Source organism: Arachis ipaensis, chromosome B10, assembly GCF_059453495.1.
Source record: "Arachis ipaensis isolate K30076 ecotype BB chromosome B10, ASM5945349v1, whole genome shotgun sequence".
Lineage (NCBI taxonomy): Eukaryota > Viridiplantae > Streptophyta > Magnoliopsida > Fabales > Fabaceae > Arachis > Arachis ipaensis.
Genome location: NC_142435.1, coordinates 137,097,045 through 137,107,797, shown reverse-complemented (window position 1 = coordinate 137,107,797; position 10,753 = coordinate 137,097,045). Strand labels below are relative to the sequence as shown.

At 39.5% G+C, this 10,753-nt stretch overlaps 1 non-coding gene across 1 annotated transcript; it reads left to right on the top strand.

Moving 5' to 3' along the window:
• The first annotated feature begins 7,233 nt into the window (after positions 1 to 7,233).
• Positions 7,234 to 7,340, top strand: LOC148581854 (small nucleolar RNA R71). Its single transcript, XR_015896734.1, has one exon. It is a non-coding gene; the product is annotated as a small nucleolar RNA R71 (small nucleolar RNA).
• The last annotated feature ends 3,413 nt before the right edge of the window (positions 7,341 to 10,753 follow it).

The following is a 10,753-nucleotide window of genomic DNA, read 5'->3' as shown; positions in this document are numbered from 1 at the left end:
CATTCGCGACTCTCATCTGCTCAATAGAGGTGGTGAGCTGCTGCCAATATTCCTGAGGAAGGTCATGCTGTCCCTGAGGTGGTGGCTGATCCTGCTGAGCTTCCTCTTCAACCTGCTCTTCCATGCGGACTCTGTGCTATTCTCTGTGGGTCTCTATTCTCTTCTTTGTAATTGGTTTCTCAACAGAGATGGGGATATCATTCTCTATTCTTACCCCTGCTGCTTCACACAGGCGATAAATCAAATGTGGGAATCCGAGACTAGCTTTCTTATAGGGACTAGAGGCAATCTTGTATATCTGCTCTGGGATAATATCCTCCACCTCCACCACTTCTCCCTGTATGATGCTGTAAATCATGACAGCCCGGTTCATAGTGCATTTGGACCAATTGCTAGTAGGCATGATGGACCTTCGAATGAAATCCAACCATCCTTTAGCTAAAGGGACAAGATCAGCGCTCTTTAAATGATTCAGCTTTCCCTCAACACCTAGCCTCCACTGAGAACCCGAAATGCATAATTTTTCAATAACCAGATTCAGCTCCTAATTATTATCCATTCGCTAACTATAACTGGGGGCTAGCTGAGGTGGATACAGCAGGTGGAGAGCTTCTCTGACGCGTGTTGGGCTGAATCTGATGATCTTGCCTCTTACATAACTTTCATAAGTCTTCTCATTTACTCCCTCAACGTCCTTATATGTGATCCAGAGGTTTCCATAAAACTCTTGGACCATTAATTGCCCAACCTCTGTGTGCAGGTTGCACATAAAATTCCACCCTCTGCTGTCAATTTGAGACTGAATTTTCGGATAGTCATCTGGCTTCAGTGCAAATCTTACCTCCGGAACCACAGGCCTCTTTGTAGTATACTCATAAAAATATTCTTCATGGATCTTGGACCTGAATCTGTGCGTGTCATGAGAACTAGTGGCCAGTTCTTTTCCTTTTCTTTTCTTTGAAGATGTGGTAGTCTTGGGTGCCATTACAACAGAAAAACAGAAAGAAAAATAGAAAGCAGAGCGACACAACACCAAACTTAAAAATTTTGCTCGTCTCCGAGCAAACTAAAGAAATACAAAGGTGAAGAAGAAAGAAAAACAGAAATTCAAATAGCAAAAAATAAAAGACAATGCTAAAAAAATATTTCCTATTTTTTTTGAATTATATAAAAAAAAACTAAAACAGAAAAAGAAAAAGGGGACGAGGGGAGAGGGTGGGATGTGTTTGTGGTTAAGGAAACAAGGAAGATTTTGGGAAGGGGAGGTGGAGTTGGCCACGGGTTAATGACGGAAGGAGGGAATGTGGGGTGGTGGAAGGTTGAACGTGTGTGAGTGTGGTGTATCCGAAGAAAGAAAGGAAGGAAGAGAGGAAGTGTTTTGCTGTGTGTGATGGAGGGTTAGAAGGGGGTTTAAATAGGAGAGGGGCTGGGAAGGTTTAATCGGGTAGGTGGGGAGGGGAGTCACGGGTTAGTGTTGGAAGGAGGGGGAGAATATATTGGAAAGGAGAGGATGGACAGGGATGCAGGAGAGGGGTGGAGAAGAAAGGTAGTCAAGGGGATAGGGGAATATATAGGGAAGAGGGGCTAGTGCGCAGGTACTAGAGGGTTGGGAAGGGGTTGGCACGGTTAAGGGGGGCTTATATAGGCACGAGTTGATCTTGGAAAAAGGGAAAGTATATTTGAATTGGTTGGCAAGGGTTGAAGGGGATTTGGTTCAGGTATGATATGATATGATATGGGGTTGGGGGGACTTAAGGTGGGGAGGGGACCATGGAAGTAAGGCTGTGCCTTACTTGGTTTAGAAACAATATGACCGCGCCTTACTTGGGCTAAGTAGCAAGGCCTTGCGCCTTACTTGAATTGAGGCTGCGCCCAACTTGGCACCATGCCTTCCCCAGCACGCCTTACTTGAATTCAGAGGTGTGTCCTGCACCTTACTTGGTACAAGGGGCGTGTCCTGCGCCTTACTTGGTACAAGGGGCAAAGGCTTGCGCCTAACTTGGTTGGAGGCCTTCGTTGCTGCGCCTTACGCAGAGCCTCCCAAGTGTGCCAAAGATTCAGGCGCCTAACTTGTGCTTCTTTGCGCCTAACTTGAGTGGAGTCACCATATCTTGCGCCTAAGTTGAAAAATTCTCAAGTTAGGCGCAGACCCTCCCGAGAGTAGTGGTTCTTGATGCGTATCATGCGGCGCCTAATATGAAAAATTCTCAAGTTAGGCGCAGACCCTCCCGAATGAAATTCTTCTTGAATAGTATCCTGTGGCGCCTAACTTGAAATTCTCAAGTTAGGCACAGACCTTCCCGAATGAAATTCTTCTCTGCGCATCCTGTAGCTCTGTTTCAGGAAACTGTTCTGTTTCAAAAATTCTGCATGATCTAAACAGACGTAAAAAGAAAAATAGTAAAAACTCAATAAAAATCAAATAAATAATATAATCAACTCAATGGAAAAATAACTAAGGATACAAAATCATCGGGTTTCCTCCCAACAAGCGCTTCTTTAATGTCACTAGCTTGACGGTCAGTTTTGCTAATTCAGCAGATGAGCGGACCTCTGACGATCAATTTTGCCTCCAAGATAGTGCTTCAACCTCTGGCCATTTATTGTAAATTTTCTGTCAGAATTCTCCTCTTGAACTTCTACATGACCATATGGTGAAGCTCTGGTAACCACAAACGGTCCTGACCACCGAGATTTCAACTTTCTGGAAAAGAGTTTGAGCCTTGAATTATACAGAATCACTCTCTGTCCTGGCTCAAAGACTCTGATGGCAATCTTCTTGTCATGCAATAACTTGGTTCTCTCCTTATAGAGCTTGGCATTCTCATAGGCTGAATGTCTGAATTCATCAAGCTCATTCAGCTGAAGCATTCTTTTAATTCCTGCAGCCTCTGAATCAAGATTCAGATACCTGATTGCCCAGTAAGCTTTATGCTCCAGCTCAACTGGCAAGTGACAGGCTTTGCCATAGACCAACTGATAAGGGGACATGCCAATAGGAGTCTTGTAAGCTATTCGGTATGCCCAGAGAGCATCATCAAGCTTCCTAGACCAGTCCTTTCTTGAAACACTGACGGTCTTCTCTAGAATCCTCTTAAGTTCCCTGTTGGAAACTTCAACCTGTCCGCTTGTCTGAGGGTGATAGGGGGTTGCCACTTTATGACGAACTCCATATCTCTGCAGAAGAGAGTCCAGCTGTTTGTTATAGAAGTGGCTTCCACCATCACTAATGAGTGTCCTTGGGACACCAAACCGGATAAAAATATATCTCTGAAGAAAGCTCATCACTACTTTGGCATCATTGGTGGGTAGAGCCACGACTTCTACCCACTTGGACACATAATCAACTGCCACAAGAATGTAGTTGTTTGAATGTGAGGGAGGGAAGGGTTCCATGAAATCAATACCCCACACATCAAACAACTCAATCTCAAGAATTTCCTGCTATGGCATTTCATGGTTGGCAAAGAGATTCGTGGCTTTTTCTCATCTGTCACAGTGCTTCACAAATTCTCTTGAATCTCTTAAGAGAGTCGGCTAGTAAAACCCGCTCTGAAGGACCTTTGTAGCTGTCCTTTCACCACCAAAGTGGCCTCCATAATCAGAACCATGACAGTGCCAAAGAATCTGCTGGGTTTCTTCATCTGGGACACATCTTCGGATTATACCATCTGAACACCTTTTAAAAAGGTACAGTTCCTCCCAAATGTAGTACTTTGCATCAGTCAATAGCTTTTTCACTTGTTGCTTACTGTACTCATTTGGAATAAAATTCATGGCCTTATAATTCGTAATGTCTGCAAATCATGGCGGAGCCTACTGAATGAGGAATAATTGCTCATCCGAAAACGTCTCAATCACAGCTGTCGGTGTTTGTACTCTTGCTTCAGGCTCAATTCTGGAGAGATGGTCAGTTACTTACTTGATTTTCTGACCATTTCCTGTCTTTTATTTCAATATCAAACTCCTGAAGGAGTAACACCCATCTAATTAATCTTGGTTTAGAGTCCTGCTTGGTTAGAAGGTACTTCAAAGCAGCATGATCAGTATAAACAATAACTTTAGAACCAATTAAATAGGACCTAAACTTATCAACAGCATACACAATAACTAATAATTCTTTTTCTGTAGTTGTGTAATTCTTTTGGGCATCATTTAACACACGATTGGCATAGTAAATGACATGTATAAGCTTACCATGCCTCTTTCCTAAAACAGCTCCTATAGCAAAGTCACTAGCATCACACATCAATTCAAATGGTAAATTCCAGTCGGGGGAGCTATAATGGGAGCAGAGGTAAGGTTTGCTTTCAGAGTTTCAAAAGCATGCAAACATTCAGCATCAAACACAAAAGAAACATCAACAACCAACAGGTTGCTCAATGGTTTAGCAATTTTAGAAAAGTCCTTTATAAATCTCCTATAAAATTCTGCATGACCCAAGAAACTCCTGACTGCTTTAACATTAGCTGGTGGTGGTAATTTTTCAATTACCTCCACCTTTGCTCTGTCAACCTCAATCCCCTTACTTGAAATCCGGTGTCCAAGAACAATGCCTTCTGTAACCATAAAATGGCATTTTTTCCAATTTAAAACAAGGTTTGATTCTTGACACCGTTTCAAGACAAGAGATAAATGTTTAAGGCAGGATTCAAAAGAATTACCAAAAATAGAAAAATCATCCATAAATACCTCAATGAACTTTTCAACCATATCAGAAAAAATTGAAAGCATGCACCTCTAAAAAGTTGCTGGAGCATTACAAAGTCCAAATGGCATTCTCCTATATGCAAATACTCCAAAGGGGCATGTGAATGCTGTCTTCTCTTGATCTTGAGGGTCCACTGCAATTTGGTTATATCCAGAATATCCATCTAGAAAACAATAAAAAGCATGACCAGCTAACCTCTCAAGCATCTGATCAATGAAAGGCAGGGGAAATGATCCTTCTGTGTAGCAGTGTTGAGCCTCCTGTAGTCTATACACATTCTCCAACCTGTGACTGTTCTTGTTGGAATAAGCTCATTCTTTTCATTCTTGATCACTGTCATCCCTGCTTTCTTGGGAACTACCTATACAGGACTTACCTAAGGACTGTCAGAAATAGGGTAAATAATACCTGCTTCCCATAATTTATTACCTCTTTTTGGACCACCTCTTTCATAGTTAGATTGATCTCCTTTGTAGTTGCATAACTGGTTTAGCATCATCTTCAAGGAGGATCTTGTGCATACACTTGGTTGGACTAATCCATTTCAAGTCACTAATGGTCCACCCAAGAGCTGTTTTATGGCTCCTGAGCACTGAAATAAGCGCCTCTTCCTCTTCAGGCTTCAGGGAAGAGCTAATAATCACCGAATATGAATCATTTTCACCCAAGAACACATATTTCAGAGAAGGAGGTAAATGTTTGAGCTCAAACTTGGGGGCTTCCTCTTCTGCTTTAGGCGTGTGAATCATAGCCTTCTGGGGTGGTGAATCATCAACTTTCACTAATTTATACTCAGAAATAGGATCCAGAATGTCATCAAGTACCTCAACTTTTAGTACCTCTTGAACAAGTGGTTCAATAACATATATTTTCATACACCCTTCAGAATCATTAAGGTGCTTGAGAGCTTCAAAAACATTAAGGACCACCTATTCTTTATTGACCTTCAGGGTTAATTCACCCTTTTGCACATCAATCAGAACTCTACCTGTAGCTAAAAAGGGTCTACCAAGTATAATAGAGGATTTTACCTCCTCTTCCATGTCTAATATAACAAAATCAACAGGAAAAATAAATGGTTCTACTTTCACAAGTAAATCTTCAACAACAGGTAATTTAATAGAAAGATCAGCAAGTTGAAGAGAAATATGAGTGGGTTTTACCTCCTCAATTTGAAGCTTTTCATCACTGAAAGTGGCATGAGATTGATGCTAGCTCCAAGATCACATAAAGCTCTCTGAATGGTGACATCTCCAATGGTGCAAGGAATTACGAAGCTCCCTGGATCTGGCATCTTCTCAGAAAGATTGTGTTGAATAATGGCACTACATTCCTTGGTTAACACCACTGTTTCTTGTTCCTTCCAATTCCTCTTGTGGGTCAACAATTCTTTCATAAATTTTGCATAAAGAGGTATTTGCTCAAGAGCCTCTGCAAAAGGAATGTTGATCTGTAGCTTCTTGAATACATCTAAAAATTTAGAAAATTACTTTTCTTTGGAAGCCTTCTAAAGTCTTTGAGGATATGGCATTTTTGGCTTGTATTCGGGAGCCTTTGGTAATGTAGGATAAGAGTCAAGGGAGTCAGAGAACAGGTTGTCTACACGCTTTGGAGGGGCGTGTTCTACTTCTTCCTTCTTCTCCTCTGGAGCTTCATTTTCAACTAACTCTCTTTTAATCTTGGTCTCAGAGCCAGCTACTTTACCACTTCTCAATTGAATAACCTTGCAATCTTCTCTTGGGTTCACCACTGTATCACCTGGAAAAGTACTTGCAGACCTCTCAGGTATTTGCTTGCTCAGTTGGCCCATTTGCACCTCCAAGTTTCTAATGGAGGCTCTGGTTTCCTGCATAAAAGTCCTCATCATCTCCCAATTAGATTCTTCTTGGGATTTAGAATCTGCCTGCGGAGGTGGTTGTTGTTGATGAGATTGTAATTGGTGGTTATTGTGATTGTTCTGTTGGAAGCCACCCTGAAAATTATTGTTAAAATTCTGAGGTCTCTGAGGTTGGTCCCTCCACCCAAAATTTGGGTGATTTCTCCACCCCTGATTGTATGTCTTAGAATATGGATCATTAGTGGGATTTCTAGGACCACTCCCCATGTAATTGACCTGTTCAGAAGAGGATTGAACATAATCATAATTATCCTTTTGCACAAAATTACCTGTCATGTCATAAGAGACCTCTTGAAGTAGATTTTGGGTGCTGATAGCTGAGACTAGCATGCCACCCATCTATTGAGTAAGTAGATTTATTTGCTGAGACATAAGCTTGTTCTGAGCAAGAATAGTATTAAGAGCTTCTACTTCCATAATACCCTTCGTCTGAGGAGACTCAGAGTTCACAGGATTCCTGTTAGATGAGTATAAGTATTGGTTGCTAGCAACCAATTCAATAAGCTCAATAGTCTCCTCCGGTGTCTTCTTCTTGTGCAATGAACCACCTGTGGAATTATCTAAGCACATTTTGGACATTTCACCCAAATCTTCATAAAAGATATCTAGTTAGGTCCATTTGGAGAACATGTCCGGAGGGCATTGCCTAGTCAGTAGCTTGTATCTCTCCCAAGCTTCATAAAGAGTTTCACCATCCTTCTGCCTAAAGATCTGAACCTCCACCCTAAGCTTAGTCAGCTTCTTTGGTAGAAAAATTTAGTAAAAAACTCAGTAACAACCTTGTCCCAAGTATCCAAACTCTCCTTGGGTTGAGAATCTAGTCATAGCTTTGCTCCATCCCTCATAACAAACGGGAAAAGCATGAGTTTGTACACCTCAAGATTCACTCTATTTGTCTTCACAGTATCAAAAATCTACAGAAAATTAGAAATAAATTGATTTGGGTCTTCCTGGGGAAGACCATGATATTGGCAGTTTTGTTGCACCAGGGTGACCAATTGTGGCTTCAACTCAAATTTGTTCGCAGCTATAGGAGGCACCACAATGCTTTTTCCATAAAGATCTGCAGTAGGAGCAGAGTAAGAGCCAAGCACTCTCCTTTGTTGTTCATTCCCATTCGGATTAGCCATGTTGGCATTAGCAGCATTATTAGGATCCATAGTGGATTCTGCAGCCTTGCAAAGCCTTGCTTGTTGCAAACATCGCCTAAAAGTCCTTTCAGGTTCAGGATCAAAGTTTAAGAGAGGTTCCTTGTCTCTGTTCCTGCGCATACACAGACTGAAGACAAGAAAGAATGGAACTCTCTACGTCAGAGTGCAGAGAATTCCCAGTGAGGTACCCTGTGTAAAGAGATAAAAGTACTGAATAAAACAAACACAAATTCGAAAATTACTATTAAAATTAAGAAAAAAATTTGAAATTATTAGGAAAATTAAATAAGAAAAATTAAAATAAGACTAACTAGGAAACACCAAACTTAATTTCAGAAATTAAGAAAAATATTAATGCAATTTATTTATTTATTATTTTTTTCAAAAAATACTAAAGCAAAATTTAAATAAAATTAAAATTAAAATGCCTAATCTAAGCAATCAAACAACTAATAGTTGTTAATCACTATCAATCCCCAGCAACGGCGCCAAAAACTTGGTGCGGAATTTATAACCCACAAACTAACTGGCAAGTGCACCGCGTCGTACCAAGTAGTACCTCAAGTGAATGTGGGTCGATCCCATGAGGATTGATGGACTAAGCAACAATGGTTAAGTGATTTACTTAGTTAGACAAACAGAAAATAGTGTTTGAGAGTTCAAAGAGCATTAAATAGTAAACTCATAATATCAGAAGACAGGCAATAAATAAGTTGGGAATACTATATGGAGAAACAGTTAAGGTTTCAGAGGTATCTATTTTTCGGATTGACTTTTCTTAATAACTATTTTAATCATGCAAGATTTAATTCATGGCAAACCATATGTGACTAAACTCTAATTCCTTAGACCTTTTTAGTCTCCTCTAACTCTCATCAACCGCCAATTCCTTGGTCAATTTATTCCAATTAGAAGGTGAAGTTTAATTCTAGTTATTATGCCACAAAAATTCTAATTATCCAAATATAAGAGGATTATATTTCACGTATCCCGTTAAATCCAGATAATTATAAATTTAGGAGAATATGTTTCCAAGTTGTTGTTCAAATAAAGAGCTTTTCGAAGTTATACAAGAACTCAACTAGAAAGAGGGTCATACTTCCGTTCCACCCAATTTCATAAAATAAAGAATGAAAACGGTTCTTGAATTAAATGAATCAAAACATGAATTAAAATATAAACACAATGGACAGAGCTCCTAACCTTAACAGTGGAGGTTTGGTTGCTCATGGAAAAGAGTGAAAACTAGGATTCTGGTAAACTGTAAATTGGACTGAGGTGTAATAGAAGAGAAGTTTATTTTTTTCTTTTATATCTAATCCTAATTGATTTAAAATTTTATTTTCTAAAACTAAAATAATATCTATTCCTATTTTAAAATAAAAATAAAATTTAAATCAGAATTAATTAAAGCAATCCGCGCATCTTCAATTGATGAATGGGGACCACTTGCTTCGTAGGAAGGCACGCCTAACTTGGCTTGACATTGCGCCTTACTTGAAGGATACCTTGCGCCTTAATTGAGGTAAATAAGTATCAATTGCATGTTGTGATTCTGCCTTGCGCCTAACTTGGGGGTTCATTGCGCCTTACTTGGTGAGTCACGCCTATGTTTGCCTGTTGTTGTTGTTGTCTTGCGCCTAACTTGAGAAGCCTTGGCCGAATTGGTGGGAGAGAAGTGTGGACTATTATATATCGTTGGAAAGCTCTAGAAGTTAGCTTTCCAACATTGCTAAAATCACATCCATTGGACCTCTGTAACTCGAGTTATTCAGGTTTGAGTGCTGAGAGGTCAGGGTTGACAGCATCATTCGCCTTCTTCTCTTTTTCTGCGGAAACTTCATCAAATCCAGCCAAATACTACCTAAAATAAATAGAATTGCACACGACTCAAAGTAACATCCATAGTGGATAAAGGATAATTAATTCTTGATTAAACTCAACAAGTTAAATGCAAATTTACTAGGAAAAGATAGGAAAGATGCTCACGCATCACTTCTTCTCCAGCAACCTCTGCCTCCTCCACGTTGAACTTGGCCTCTGCCAAGTTCAGTGTGGAACTTGAAAGCTCCCAGGGAAGCACATGCCACATCCCACGCTGAGCCAAGTTCAGCGTGGACTCAAAAGGACACGCTAAAAACCACACTGCCTTCTCCACGCTGAACTTGGGAAAAGCCAAGTTTAGCATGGATCCTCAATATAAAAGTGGTCCCCAAGCTTCCATATAAGCTGTGCATGAAGACAAATTAATTTTGATTAAATTTGTATTTTATTTTAAAATAGGAAAAGATATTATTTTAGTTTTAGGAAATATATTTTACATTGATTAGGATTAGATATAAAAGGAAAAAGAATCAGCCCTTCGGAATCTCTTCTCTTACACCTCATTCTGCAATTTACAGTTTTACGAATCCTTATTTTCTCTCTGAACCACGAGCAACTAAACCTCCACTGTTAAGGTTAGGCGCTCTGTCTATTGTATGAATTGATACTATTATTTTTCTATTTTAATTCATGTCTTGATTTATATTTCAAGAATTGTTTTCGTTCTTTATCTTATGAATTTGGGTGGAACGGAAGTATGACCCTTGTTCTAATTGAGTTCTTATATAACTTGGAAAAGCTCTTTACTTGAACAACAGTTTGAAAACAATTTCTCCTAAATTCTAATTATCTGGACTTAATGGGATACATGACATATAATCCTCTTATATTTGGGTAATTAGGGTTTTTGTGGCATATAAACTAGAATTGAACTTCACCCTCTAATTGGAATTAAGTGACCAAGGAATTGGCGGTTGATGAATTTTAGAGGAGATTAAAAAGGTCTAAGGAATTAGGGTTTAGTCACATATAGTTTGCCATGAATTAAATCTTGTATGATTAAAATAGTTAGTAAGAAAAGTCAATCCAGAAAATAGATATCTCTGAAACCTTAACTGTTTCTCCATATATTATTCTCATCAATTTACTGCTTGCTATTTTAATTTTTGA